The following is a 15,892-nucleotide window of genomic DNA, read 5'->3' as shown; positions in this document are numbered from 1 at the left end:
AAAATCAGGAAAAGGAAGTTTAGCTAGCAAAAGAAAATGAGAAAAAAAGCACTCAGTGAAGTACCCTAGCAATTACCTGGGAATAAAATGATCAACCAGATCTAATACTGCGGAAATGTCAAATAAGATGAGGTCTGAGAATTCTTAATTACTATAGGAACTTAGTTAAGGGTACGGGTAAACTTGATTAGAATAGTTTTAGTGATGATGTGAGGAAAAACTCTGGTTGGAGTGCTTCAAGAAACAATGCTAGAAGAGGCATTAGAGAAGAAAACAGAGTCAGTGGGCATGGGTGGGTAACTGTGGTGAGAGTGGATGAGCTATCTTCTGACTCTATTTTTTTTTCCATAACATAGAGACCAAGCTCATTAGCTGAAAGGGACGGTGATTGAATGGTTTTAGAGGTCTGTGCAAGAGGAGTTAGAAATCCTCTTGTTTACGAGTGGGGGATTAATTGGACTAGGGAAATACAGCACAATAGTTAGGCCCAGACATTCTGCCAATTTTCCTTGAGCAACAACATGAGGAAATTGACAGCTAAGTGGATGTTGTACACAAGTTCATCATCGTCACCTACACGTGGCCAACAGCCACTGCCAGACACAGAACCTTCTTCATCTGGAATTTGATGGTGGACTTCACTTCATCCACTTTGGCCACCATGTTCTCATTGTGGGTCAGCAAGGAAGGGAACTTGTCAGCTTTATTCAGGCCTGGACCCAGGATTCCTGGGATCTGCTCGATCAGAGATTCTGAAGCTAAAAAGGCATCATACTTCTTGGCCAGCTTCTTGACTAATTTTTTTTTTATTCCTGTTGAGTTTCTTTAGTGCCTCAATGTTCATGTAGGGAATACCCACTGACTTGGCCTCATCAGTGCTGCTGATCTCCTGAAACACATTCGGAGAACTTGGGGGGCAGCGTGTGGCCCTAAGCCTGATGGTGCCTGAGAAGCATTTGTCCTTCTGAGGGTCATAGTTTTCAGGCTCATCTGCAGCTCCACCGTCTCCAAAAACTGCTGGCACTTGTAATGATCCTCATGCAGGACTTCCCACACCACCTAGTACAGGGTGTCTCAGGAGACTTTGATGCTCATGGCTTCTTGTGCCACAGTAATTGGAAAAGAGAGCAAGAGGTTTTATTTGAACAAAGTTTGGTTGATTTAGTGATGAGAAGAGCATGAAGTAAGAAGAACTGAAGCAAGGAGAGAACTGAGTAACTGTAAGTCATGGAGTTTATGCTGGATAAATAAGAAAAAGAAGAGGACCTACATTTGGGCTACTAGAGGTAATGAACTGGAAGACAGAACTGTGTTGGCAGAGAATGAGGTATTTGACATCGGGATTATTGAGCGCAAACAGTAATCGTTAATGACAATGTCTACAACATGGCTTAAAAGCGAGTGGCTAAGGAAGAGGGGATGACAATAATACAGAAGCAGAGAAGATCATGAACAGGAGGTAAGGTGTAGGAAGGACACCTACTTCGACTTTGAAATCTTCAAAATTATGAACTAGGCAGTGTTAAGTGAGAGTAACACTGAGTCATGAGGCAAAATCTTTAAGAAATGAGGAGGAGTGACTAAAACTGGAGAGGAAGACACATAAGGGTAAGAAGATGACTCATAACAAGGCACAAAAGTAGTAAAGTTTGATGACATGAGTTTCATGCAATGACTTTTAGGGACAAAGGAGGGACAATGATTGGAAGTTGCAAAGAGATGCAAAGAAAAAAACCTTCCCACCTCTGAGTACAGAGGCACCAGAGAGGCAGAGAGAACCATCCACCACTTAAGGGTGATATAGGAAAGCAGTGTCTTAGAGGAAACACAGATTTCAAGAGAGCAGAGCTAGAAGGTGATGGAATTTCACAGAAGAGGAAGATACGGGAGAAAGCACAGTAAGAGTGATTTAAGCCATTGCACAGAGCTCTCCAGGGATTAGAGTCTGTTGGACAAAATAACATGGTGGCCCCACACATGTAGTAATAATGGGCATTGGTAAGACTGGTCCTGAAATATATAAGCCTGAGAGTAGGCCTGAGCTGTGAGGGTACATGCCCTTGCGGGAGTACGTTCAGAGTAGAAGAGGTCCCCATTTTTTTGGCTTTGTTTCGATTTTGTTTTTAGAATTGACCTTTTTAATCATCCATAAAGTATAAAGAATATCACCAGAGTCCGAGCTATGCAGAATTAAGCCAAAATTGTTCCAGGATCACAAATCTGGAGAATTAAGTCTCCCACTAATGAGGATATGGGCCTCTCTGATCTCATTCAGCAGAGTCCTATCACTTCTTATGACATTCTAGAATCTGCTTTAAAAAAAAATAAATTGTATTTTTAGTGCTATCATCTCTAAGTTAAAAAGGTTGAGATCAAAAAAGAGGAAAAATATTTATTTTCAGATCAGACACCTGCTGCTTCCAATTTAGATTTTGGGTAAACTATCAGAAGTGAAAACAGCAGAGTGAAACGTACTGGGTTCTAACGTCCCTAATTAACAGCAGTCAGTTCAGGGCAGCCTCACTCGGGGTCTCCTTTTCCTTATTGAGCTGACCAGGGGAGACCTTGAAGGCAAAATGTGTGAGCCCTGTTAAAGAAAACCTCAAACAACAGATAAGCACTGAAGTCTTTGAAGAAACTGCGAACACCCTCTGGGGAGAAAATTAGACTTGTGAACTTAAAAAAATGGCACGCAAACATTTTAACACAGAACCGAAGACAGAGGTCAACAGGGATATTCCAGCCGAAGATTGCCTGTTGAGGAAGAAATTAGTTTTGAACATCAAAAATAAATGAACAAAGTGAGCGGAAAAACAACATTAGAGTTCTTTCCTCATGAAAAAAAAAAAAAAAATTCCCCTCAAACCCCCTACACACACTAATTGGGCTTTACAACTGAAAAAGAAAATATCTTTCCAGATAAGAAAATCTAATTCTAGGAAACCAATTGTGAAAAGAGTTGTTTTTATAAGCACCTCTCTAATCCTGCTACTTTAATGAAGCAGATGATTTAGATTAGCTTTATTCTTAAATTTATCTGCAATTCTCTGTCGTATACTAATTTGTCACTCTGTCATTCTATTTTTAGCATTACACAGACATGTGAAAGCCTTCAGACTAACCCCAATTTATGCCATTCCCCCCCCCTCATTATGAAGGTCTTCAGGTATTTAGAGTTGGCCGCAGTCACAGACCTCCAAGGGATATAGATAGAGGGGACACAAACCAAGCACTCCCTTTTTATTACTATTAGGCTTTCTCCAGCCCCTCTGCAAATTCCTTTTGCGTTATTGCTCTATAAATCAGGAAAATCATCTTTGCCTAGACTGTAGTGATGGCCTCCAAATGTTCTCGCTTCAGGACCTTGTTAAAGGAGTTTGAAAAACACGTGCTCTCTCTCCTTGTCGCACTCTGGTCTTGCCTGGCTTGTTTAGGGCAGGCTTGGGACAGTGGGGCACACTTGGCTCTATCAGTCATGTGCTGCTTCGAATGGCAGAGAGGCAAAATCAGCACAATGGAGTAACTCATAGGAGATAAGAGGGAGCACAAGGCCATAGAGAGGGCAGAGAATGAACTTTATAATTTGCTCCTGCCGCCCCCAATTCCTGGGATTGGTTTCTTTGTCCTTGCTACTTCCCCCTGAGAGAATGAGGGACAAATCAAGTGAAGTCGCCCCTAAAGTCTGGAGTTTTCTGCTACAAACCAGCATACTGCTTAACCAAACCATCCTTGCTGTTGTGTTGCTGCCAGCAACAAGCTCTGTCCCCTCTGTCAAGTTACTGACCCTGTCCATCAAAGTAACACGGATGACAATAGTTCTTAACTCATTATTTCTCGGTGAGTCTTAAATGAAAAGTCATGTGCTCTACACAATGCCTGGCACACTGCAGATGCTCATTTAATCCCAGCAGTCAATGCAGTGCTTACATTTTCCTACTGAGATTTTACTCATGTCCCAAGCCCCATCAAAGTTTAGCTTTTCTTTGCAGCAGCTCTCATTCTTACCCTTTTCCTCTAGATGTGAGCTAATCCATTCAACCTAGGTAAATTAGCAGCACTTTATAGCTTTGTTGTAGTAGGGATTCCCAAACCTTCCTAATCCTCATAATGGCCAGGGAAGTAGATTATAAAATGAAGGTTTTAATTTTTCTACATATGAACTTTTATTCAGTAGATCTTCTGACAACCTGTCACATTTAGAAAGTCCTGAGAAGATAATCTGCAATATCCTATTCAATGCTAAATCATATAAAATTTCCTGGTATTTTAAATGCCTCCTTTTGTTCCCAGTTTACTGTTGTGGGTTTGGGGGTGGATATGCAGATTGGGGAGACTAAATTGGTGGGACCTATAGGAAGGGAGTTTCAGTGTGAGGGATTTTTTCCATGGGGAAGGAGGAGGCCTTTGTAAGACTTTCATACAATGACCACGTGGGCAAAATTGAGCTAAGGTTTTTTTTTTTTTTTAGATTTTATTTATTCCTGAGAGACACAGAAAGAGAGAGAGGCAGAGACACAGGCAGAGGGAGAAGCAGGCTCCACACCGGGAGCACGACGTGGGACTCGATCCCAGGACTCCAGGATCAGGCCCTGGGCTGAAGGTGGTGCTAAACCACTGAGCCACCTGGGCTGCCTGAGCTAAAGTTATTTTAATGATAAATTTTACCTGGAGTACTTACTAGAAATTAAGATGCTAGGACTTTTCTCTCCCCCTTGAAAATTATCTTAAAATTAAATATAGATTTAAACATAAATATGATCTCACAAATTTCTTCCTAGAGAAAGCCAACAGATAATTTTCAATTTTGATCCTCTTCCTTACTCATTTTTATTTCAATGACCAATGCCCTGAGCTTATTTTTGATTATATGTTGCCTTCTATATCATATTTCAAAAAGTTTCTTTTTATGACCTCCTGAAATATTGCAGGGCAGATTGAAACGTGTCCCAAGCAGGCACTGAAATTTTAATGCATTTTTATGGGAACCAGTCACAGCCCCTTCAATACAACATTTATTTGTCCAGAAGGATGTTAGTGGAATATCCTTCTATTTATAACTCAGCGAGCAAATTGTTCCCATACCCTGAATATGTAGAACAATTTGCATTTTTCAATTTATTTCATTAGTTTATCAATGTCATAAAAGTATTATAAAATGCATGTTGTGCATCTGAATCAGTCCATCATATTAGCTAATCTAACAACTACAGTGATATCCAGGTGGACTCTTTTAATTAATACAAGTCTTCTCTGAAGTTCAAAACAATGTTGTTATTGCCACTTTCATTAACGTCTGTCTTGAGACAGATCAAATAAAAATTCTTGCCACCGGTGTTATCATTCTAATCTCACTGCTTAGCATAGCACATGGCACAAAGTAGACAATGAACATATGTTGAATCAATGTATTGCAACTATTTTTTTCTCTTTTATGAAGGACAGTTACCGTGAAGTTCTAACACCACTCTGTTTTTTAAGTATTGAAGCAAAGTCATTAATTTTCAACATGTGCAAAGTGAAATGGAGAAACTTAAGAACCCCATAGCCCCAATTCCCCAGATCAATGCAATAAAGTGAGATTTACATGAGTAAACCAGATAATTAACTTGTTTAGCCACATGCCTTTCTATAGCTAGATAATCTTAGATTTAGGCATGTGTGTATTGATTGATTCCTGAGTCACTTGATAAAGGATATAATTGTTCTTGTCATTTCTTAATTACAACAAATCACACTCATATGATTGGGTGTTTTGCTCCTATTTTGCTCCTTTTCAATGCAATTTCTATTTATTTCAGATATTTGATGTTTAAAATTCTAAATTTAAATACTTGAAATTGCTCCCTGGTGGGCTAAAAGTGTCTCAAAGATTATGCCTTGGAGAATTCCATTCTATTTACCTGAAACTCTCATCTAATTTTGTTGTTTAGAATAAGGGTCAGCAAACTACTGCCCTTAGACCAAATCTAGCTATAGCTGTTTTTATATGGCTGTTTTATATAAGAAACAAGATTGTTTCTTAAATGGTTTAAAAAAAATCAAAGGGTATGATGAGTGAAAATCATTGGAAATTCAAATTTCTGTGTCCCTCACTCAAGTTTTATGGGAATGCAGTTCTGCATTGTCTTTGACTACTTTCACACTACAGTGAGGGTGGAGCAGTTGGGATAGAGACCACGTGACCTAAAAAGCCTAAAATATTTACTATTTAGCCCTTTACAGAAAGGGTTTGCCCACTCCTGGCACAAAGCCTCTATCTCTACTTTCTCTCTGGCAACATTATTTATAACCAATCTCCTTTTTAGTAGTTGCTTCCCCCCACCCCTAAATTGATGTCTTTGGAGCATGTTCAGGAAGATTGGAAAATGGGTGGCACTGGTCCAGATACAATGACTCTCCTATGTTTGCATCTTAACATTTAAGAAAAAATTTAAACGATTTTTCTCAGAAAACACAACTTGTTTCTTTGTGGGCAATTTCTATACCACCAAATACAGGACCTATTTCTAACCCAATGATCTTCTCAACAGCAGTCAAGTGCTTCAGGACATTATGCAATAATTGATTTAAATTTTTTGACAACTAAAATGATATGTAATTATAAACCCACCACTGAAATATTACAATTATTAACCTCATAAGCCAAATAAATATATTACTGAAGAATTTTCAGTGGACTTGCTAGGTCAACTGCATTGTTCTAATTTGTAAAAACAAATATAAGTCCAGTTCTGTAACTCTCATGGTTAAAAAGAGGAAAATTCTGGATCAGTATTAAACCTTAATTTTCCTGACTGAATATCATGTGATGCTTTTCACTCCCTCCCTTCAATGTCAATAAAACATAAAATGACTCGTATTAGTTAAGATATCTTTGTAAGATTTCATTCCATTTCTAAAGTTTTCATAAGACTATTTTGAAGATATTTTAACTTTTTTTCTGTATAAAAGATACTCATATCAGATTTCTACTTCAAAAAATAATAAGGCAGCTTAACTGGTGTAAGAAGACATAATATGACAAAGAAATCAGTCAGAAAAATACAAAAGTTTAAACAGAAAGAAGCAGAAAGAAAAAAAGAGTTTTCAATTGTTTCTTGAAACTGCTAGTTTTATCCTTTTGCCTTTCCTTTGTTCTACAAATTTCTTGGGGGCATGTGTGAAAATTAATCAACTGAGAAAATTATCTGGCCCATGTGTCTTGTTTCAACCAAAGGACATCTTAATCGCAGCAAAACCTTGAAATTAACACTGAGAGGCCCACCCTTCTCCCAGAATCTTTTAAGCTCTAAATTCAGGAAAGAAACTCTAAAATAGTTAATAGGTTTATATAAATATGGCATTTAAAAATTAGTGGGAAAAGAATGAATAGTACATAAATCTTACTGTAGTAACTATTTCTAAAAAATAAAAGAATAATAAGGTACCACACACCATACTCCAAAATGCATTTTTTAAAAATCTAAAGAATTATATTCATGAATATGAATTATAAATTAATTTTTAAATGGGCAAATATTTATGTGATTTGGTGTGAGAATGGATTTTCCAAAGAATTTTTACAAATAAACAAATATAAATAACCTAGATAAAAATGGGCAAAGTATATATTCAGTGTTATTTTGTGCATAATGATACATATTAGATGGAACCATATAAAACTGCAATTTTTAATGGTCAAATATATTTGACCATTAAACATTTCATATGGTTGATTCTACTACACTGATGTGAGGCTGGTCAAAATTTCTCTAGGGATGTATGAAAATAAGAGTCTCAGATAGCATGTATACTTAGTTTCATTTATATATTGATTTTATATACTTTTATATATTTTAAGGAAAAGTAAGGAAAAGCTTAACAATGATTCTGTCCATGCCATGTTTTAAAATTAGACATTAGAAAAGTCTGAAAGCTCAGCAAAATATAATGGCTACATAAACAATAAAATATCTTTACAATAGAAGCCTATGTAGCCAATCAAATCAGGAGAAAATTTGATCATATCAGACCACCAGGCTATCCTAGGAAGGAGTAGAAAATGTCTCCTTTTTTTCTCAATAACCCATCTTCCACATTCTTCCTTCCTAGTTATTTCTGTTGTAACACCACCTTGCTCCACCTTGTGGGATACTATCTTACTAATATTGCTTCTATTTTCCAGAGACAACAAAAGAATAGAAGCTGGCAAAGCAGGGTAGTCAACTCCAAATGGTTCACGTGGGTCAGGCAGCAGGGCAGTTTCATATTTGCAGAGCTGAAGAAGGGATTCTGTAATGTGAAGTGTATCTGGTGATAGTGAGATCAGCGATCCTGGATCAAGAAAAAGTGGTCAGAAAGATCACAGGGTAGCTCAGAGTAGTGGAGGTTGCAGCTGAGATGAGAAATAGGGGTTGACAGCCTGAGATGAGCTCTAGATGGAGTAAGTAATAAAGATAAATCTTTGGAACCAGAGGGCAAGGAAGAAACCACTTATAGTCACTGGAAGTTTATCCAAATGTTCCCTGGCCATGTGAATATACTTTTCTATATTGTGATATTATCTTACTTTAGAAGATTACCTACAAATAGTTCACATTAGTCAATATTTTCTTTCTGTGCCTAATATGCTAGGCCACAGAAAGGATTTATAAGTTTTACTTGCCTTTCAAGTCAAGTAATTTTTAAGCATTAGAATCTGTATTTTTAAAATAAGACATGGAACAATGGTCAGTAATAGAGTATAATAATAGTCACAGTGGTAGTAAAAAATAGTGATAAAACAAAATTTGTAATCAGTTAAGGAGAGAAGATTATATGACATAATGATAATCTTGGCAATTAAATATTATAGTTTTCTATTTAGGGTAGGAGATTTTGAAAATTGAAAAGAATCCTAAAATTCTTTTATATTGTTCCTTACTTGACTCATAATACAGGATATAGTAAAATTTCACTCAAGTAAGGAAATAATATTTTTTTCTCATAATAACCATGGAATGTCCTTGAAAAACAAATATATGCCGCAGAACATTTGGTTCTAGTCTCACATCCACCATCAATATAATGTTAGAAGGGGAAGAAATACTGGAGTTAAGAAAAAAAAATATGTAGGGATGTCTGGGTGGCTCAGCAGTTGAGCATCTGTCTTCCGCCCAGGGCGTGATCCTGGAGACCCGGGATCGAGTCCCACATTGGCCTCCCTCTATGGAGCCTGCTTCTCCCTCTGCCTATGTCTCTGCCTCTCTCTTTCTGTGTGTCTCTGATGAATAAATAAATAAAATCTTTTGAAAATATATGTATTTTTAAGACACAATTAAATGTGAAAAATTTTCAGAATGCTTATGAAAAGTCCTTAAAGTTCAACATTTCCTGTGGAAACAAGAGCCAGTTTTCTTCAATTCTTAGGTTTTCAAGAAGCACTGCTTAAATATACGGTGGTGCTCTCCCCCTCCCACAAGATGGACCTAGAAAACTGTTCTCTGTCTGAGCTACAACCCCGCCCCCCCGCCAGGAAGTCTTTCCTCCTGGAAGATGAAGAAAATGACCTCAATTTCACATGGAACTGAACGAAGTCGAAGAATAATTGTACCAGATGAAGCTAAACAGACAAGGAAGACTTTATTGAAGACTGTTGCAACAAGGAAGAAAGATTGAATTCCAATCTGAAACAAAAGGCAGAAGAGTGTTCTCTCCCCCACCTGAGCTCGTGCTCACTCACTTGCTCTCTCTTTCTCTCTCTCATATAAATAAATAAAATCTTAAAAAAAAAGGCAGGAAAGTTTTTAAGCACTACGATGGGCTAGTGGAGAAGTACTGGAGAACATCAGGGGCAAGACTGGTCAATGTCTTGCTCACCTATGTTTGTTAACTGATGCTTATTGGTATTGGCTTCTACCCTAATGTCTTTTTTTTTTTTTTTTTTTACTTTCCTTCTGTCTTTATTGGAACTTGGATCCTCATGAATCCCGGGATCGAAACCTCCATTCAGAGCGCAATCTCCTACCCCGACAGTGTCATGAACATTTTTCTGAAGGATATTAGAGTGTCCAAGATATTTCCCCTAATCCACCTTCATGACTCACTACAAATGAAAATGAGGCAATTGGTATACTCAATCCTATTAAACAAGCTCAGGAGCCATCTTATAATGTTTATAGAAAATACAAGCACAGTATTTTGGGTAGGATAGATCTCTTCCTCATAAAGAGACACATGAAATGATTACAGTCCCTTACTGTCCAACCTTGATGGAGAACCGTAATTCCCAATTTGATGTGGATAAGGAGCCTTGCAGAGGTGTCTCGGATGCTTACAATTACTCAGCTGCCCTACTAACATCTTTTTGCCTGTGCCAATAAGGGAAGGATACATGATATTTATGCTAAACTAAGAGCTTTAACAAGGTTCCAGGAAGGGCCCAGGCAAAGGTAAAAATGTGATTGCCCTGTATTCTCTAATCTCAGTGGCAGTTTCTCCAACTTCTCTTTTGTGTTTTCGGACCCTCTGGGGAAACAGGTAGGGCTCTGACGGCAGGTTGCTTTGCTCAAGAGCCATCTCTACACATCTGGAATATGACCTCTTAAGCCCAGGACTTGTTTTAAAACCATGGCTTGAAAACCATGTTTAGATGTAGACTACATGCAGTCCTGAACACGCAGGATGTTTACAAGGAAGAACTGTACACTGGTGCTGAGGTCCTTAGTTGTGGGTTTTTCCATTAGTCCTCTCTTTTTTGCTTTCCCAACTACACATGCTCTTGACATCTTCTGGTTATGTGCAGGAGGTAAGAAAATAGTTGTTTGTCAGCCTTCCACAGTTGCTTTGTGGATATGCCTCTGGCCTTTTCTTATCCAAACTCAACAAGGATGTTTCTCCCGTGTCACCATTACAGCTTCAACATGAAGACAATGTCCCCATTTTTTTGCTTCAATGACTTAACTTCTATGCACCTGGACCTTGGAGGACGGGAGAAACACAATATCCAGTTGGAATCTGGCCTCTACTGATGTGATGTGGATTACTTCTCCTCAGTGGGAGGCACTTTATGGGTCTATAAAGTGAGCCACACCATTTGCTCATTAAGATCCTTCTTTGCTGGAAGCCATTATAATACCCCATATGAGGACAAGATTTTATACTTTTGGCATCTAAAAAGTAAAAATACTCCTCTTACTTGCTGCATAGACTCTATCAGATGCTGAATAAAATGTAGATGAAAACAGAAGGAGGACAAATCCTATAATGAAAGAAGATACTCATGCCCAGCCATGACTCAGTGTGCGTGGAGTTAAGTGGGCTCTGGGCAGCTCTATAAACCTAAAGAGGAGCACAGCATATGCCCTCCAACTAGGGCACTACACTTTATCAATGAAAAAAAGTCTTGATATTTGGACTGTACACACAGTTCCATAATAGAGACTACTTGGGAAAATGTAGAATCAAATATGTGACAATATAACAAAACTGACATATAAAAAAAAAGCATTTGGAGACAATTCACAGCATTTATTCAAGTTAATTCATTTCATTCAATAATCTGCCATATTGTTGCTGTCACCGTTAATATTACCGTCATTACTATTTCTCTTTCCAGAGGACCATGCTTTTAAAAAAATCTGTCTGGGATTTCCATGATATTTAAGTCCACGATTAAAATCTTTTTCTTTACCAAAAGGCAACCCCTTCAACAAAAGAGGAAACAGGAAAAATGGAGATTTAGTTGTAGAAAGTGATCTCCACCAGAAGCAACCCATAATCCATAACCTTTCAGGCTTGTAGTTTTACTTGAGGTCTCTTTTTGGGGGGAGGGGACTGTCTCTCATAAATGTTTGCTTAAGGCAGAGAACATGCCCTACCACATCACAGATGGGAAATAAGGTCTAGTGCCTAGAGAAGGTGGCAGGCAGGTGGTCCTCCAGGAAAGGAACCCTAATGGCCCTTAGGTGACAGAGTCATTTTGCCAGTCAGTAGTAGTAAAAAGGTCTGGTCAGGTGAGTAGGAGAGGTAGTAAGTAGCTCCCAGTTAGAATCTCTAGCTCAGGAATGTCTGTGAGTAAGCTGGAGCTGGAGGGAGACATTACAGTCTGTAGAAAATGACTAAGAGGGGCAGCCCGGGTGGCTCAGTGGTTTGGTGCAGCCTTCAGCCCAGGGCGTGAGCCTGGAGACCCAGGATCGAGTCCCCTATCAGGCTCCCTGCATGGAGCCTGCTTCTCCCTCTGCCTCTCTCTCTCAAATAAAATCTTAAAAAAAAAAAAAAAAAAGAAAAAGAAAAAGAAAGTGACTAAGAATAGGCAAGTATGAAAAAGACACCGGTTCCCTACTGGGGGACCCACAGAGTGGTGGTACCACCAGTCAAGGGCAGGCCTGTGCTCCTTTGAGAAGAGAATACACTGAGTGGGTTCTGCAGTTTTCCTGTAATAACTGGAATGATACTGAACTAGTGGAAAGTTTTCATTAGAGGACCAGAAAATACTGATAGAACACCTGTGTGCAAGGCAATGGGACAGGTCCTGAGAAAAGAAATCAAGCTAAAATGTGCTCCTGACCAGAAGGAGCCATCTAGCAGCGGCCATCAGACCCCTGCACACCACTGAGTGCTGTGTCCAAGGGACTACGTGGAGGGAAGGATCGCTCCTGACTGGCTTAAGGGAAGGCATTGCCCCATCCTTTCCTCCTGGTCCTCAACCTGTCCTCTGTGCCTCTATGTTACTGCTCGGCCTGGCCCATTCCTGGCACTTGCTTATCTTAACCTTATCTTTCTTGGTGTGTGAGAAATGGGAGTTTGGGAAGGTAAGATCCTGCTTCACAGGTGCCCAGTGTATGTGGAATGGATGTGTTGTAGAAAGGTTACTCCGTCCTGGTTCAGAAAGGTACACGAAATCTGGGGAAAGGAGAGCTCAGGTGGGGTGGTCAAGGTATGGTGTCTTAGTCAGAAGGTGGGAGCAAAGTCATACCAACAAGCAATTTTAGCACACAGCTTAAACCACATGACACAAAGAGCATCAACACTGCCAAAGACCCCAAGAAGGGAGCTGGGGGCCCTCTGCCACAAAAGCGAGTCTGCAGAATTGCAAAGCTGAAATCCTTTTCGCTTCTCTAGCCAAGCTCAACCAGAGCGTATGAAAGAATGATGAATAACCAGAGGGTCTTAAATTTCTGGAAAGTAGAAAGATCAAGGAAACTCCAGCACCCCCAGCATCCCTCCCACCCCCAAAACGGTGAAGCTGAATGTCCAAGTGTAGAGAAAGCTTTTAGATATCTTCTTTAAGTTTGTTTTTGGCGTTTTGGTCTGTAAGCAATCAAGATGGAGAGAGCTGCTATCCCAACGAGGAAAGTTTGTAGGAACCAGAGTAGTTGAGCCCGACCATCCGTGATGCCTCTAGACTTGCACAAAACCATGGTGTGCAAGGACTCTCCCACGTGAATCAGCCAGGCAAGCCGATACCTGCTGTGCAAGAGGGTGTGATGATGGTCCACCAAGTACTGAGTGGAGAGGCCCAGGGGTCCGAGGCTCTGATAAGGGACACTCTGAGGCCAGAAGACAACCCACCCGTCTTCCGAGCAACCCCCAACTGCCGGCCCCCAGCATCCCGCCTCGGAGGCCCGGCAGCTGCCTTCCTCCCCGGCCAACTCTGCTCGCGCTCGGCCGGGGCGCGGGGGCCGGGGCAGGACGGGGACGCAGAGGCGAGGCGGCCCGAGCGGACCCCGGCCCCGGGGACCCTACCCTAATGTCTTCTACCCACAGACAAGTGGAGACAGGGACATTTTTCTTGATGGTAGTAGTTCCATAGAGATGGCCCCCAAGTCCTTGAGAAAGATATTCTGGGGTCATAGAAGATTGACATGTCAAAGGAGCAGTGAAGAATTTACAAATTACAAGTTTCCTAAAGTAAATATTCTAAGAAAAGAGAAGTCAAGGGCTCATAGTCAGGAAGAAATCAGTCTAAAGTTCAATCAGGCGGAGAGGAACTCTAAGGTGTCCTTGATTAGCTGCCTGTGTGAACTACCAGCACATGGATGCTCAGCCTGCCAATTCACTGAGGTGGAGAAATCCAGTAGAAGGCAAGCCTAGAGTCAGAGGTAATGTATCCTGGCATGGGAAAATGATTCCTAATCCCCCCTTCTTCTCCTTCTCCTCCTCCTCCTCCACCTTTTTTTTTTTTTTTTTTTTTTAGAGAGAGAGAAAGAGAGAGCAAGTAGGGGTGGAGGGAGGGGCAAATGAGAAAGAGAATCTTAAGCAGGCTCCATACCCAGGGCAGAGCGCTACATGGGGCTCAGTCTTCTTACCGAGGTCATTATCTGAGCTGAAATCAAGAGTTGGGTGTCTAACTGAATGAGCCATTCAGGCACCCCAATTCTTAATTTCTTCTAAAGGCTACTCTATACTTTCTATGCAGTAAGGTCGGGAGTCAAATTTAACTTGAGTCCATACCAAATACCAACAATGAATGATGACACTGTTAAGTGGTCAGAGTTAGGAAACCAAGTCTGAGTGATGGCTCTGGTCTTGCAACCACCATCAATATATATCTTATTTTGTTTTTCTCACTCAGTGGTTCCAAGCAGAGCCATGAGAGGCTGTTACTCCTTTTATTTTTTTCTGATTAACCATAGAGAACACTTGGAAAAATTTTCTTTACTTATTTGGATTTTGACTTCAGATTCTTTTAATGACTCTAGTGAACAGTCATGAAATATTCTTTTTGTACTTAAACTGTTACTGAGAATTTTGCCTATTTGTTCATCCAAGGTCCCACTTAATAAATTTATAACTATTACTGCCAGGAAAAACTGTCTCCTGAGGAATTGGTTTTCTACTTTCTGACAAGGAGAATTTTCCTCTGCAGAGACAGCATTATGCCTAAAGAAATAGTTAAACTTGCAGTCTTTCTGGAGCCAGATTCATGGGTCAGAATCCCAGTGTTAACACTTATGGCTGTGTAATCCCAGAGCAAGTTGCTTCACCATTCTGTGTCTGTTTCCTCCTATTTAAAATAAGATCTTCAATAAAACTTACCCAATGGAGCTATTATAACAATCACATGAATTAATGCATGTAAATCTTTGAACATGGTAACCTGGTACATGGTAAGATCTGAAAAATGATATGCAGCATTTCATTCTCTTTCTTTCTCTCTCCTTCCCTTCTTTTATTCCTCTCCCTTCCTCTATTTCTTCTCCTTTCCTCCTTTTTAACCTGACTAGAAGGAAATTCAGTGCTTAATACTGCAATGATGCAGTCTCTTACATAAACTGCTTAAAAGAGTATCTGACTCATGGTAAATGCTAAGTGAGTGTTGTCAATATTTTTTTCATTCCTAGAACCCATATTTCCCATTTGGAGTTGGCGTTTATTGCTCATATATTATGTGTCCTTTATCATTGATTCCTCGAGCATTTTATGTGTTCAAAATAAATATAAAATAATCTGTGGTAGAAAATAATCTTCCATGTATAAGAAGTCACAAATATCTGTACTAGGTGCTATATAAGAGGAAGTAAAACTCAGAGGCCCTCCCTTGTTGAAGTTTATACATTGGAAGACAGCTTGATGAAAATAAACATAGTGCCACAGTGTCATACATAAATGCTGAAGTTCTAGAGTATTTAAGGAAAAAAGTTTACATAGTCGAGTGATATGCAGAAAGTTTATTATAAATCTTTGATAGTGGAATATGTGTCTACAGGCTCAATTTTCTATAAGTTATTTTGAATAAAATAAATGGTTGAAATTTGTAAGAACGCATGAAAAAATTTATGACAGAATAGTATAAGTTACCGAATAAAACAAAGAAGTTGTAAAATCTAATTAGAGCCCTCCCAAGTAATTTGTTATGAATTTTCAGGCAAGACACTTTCACTCTATGTACCTTATTTTTGTGTCAAACAATGATAACAACACCTGTTCTGTT

At 39.5% G+C, this 15,892-nt stretch overlaps 1 pseudogene; it reads right to left on the bottom strand.

The window, feature by feature from the left end:
• Positions 1-481: 481 nt before the first annotated feature.
• On the bottom strand, positions 482-1,095 carry LOC121486347 (annotated as a pseudogene).
• Positions 1,096-15,892: the final 14,797 nt, after the last annotated feature.

Source organism: Vulpes lagopus, chromosome 1 (genome assembly GCF_018345385.1).
Source record: "Vulpes lagopus strain Blue_001 chromosome 1, ASM1834538v1, whole genome shotgun sequence".
Lineage (NCBI taxonomy): Eukaryota > Metazoa > Chordata > Mammalia > Carnivora > Canidae > Vulpes > Vulpes lagopus.
The sequence above is the reverse complement of the archived record's forward strand: the minus strand, read 5'-3'. Positions and strand labels throughout refer to the sequence as shown.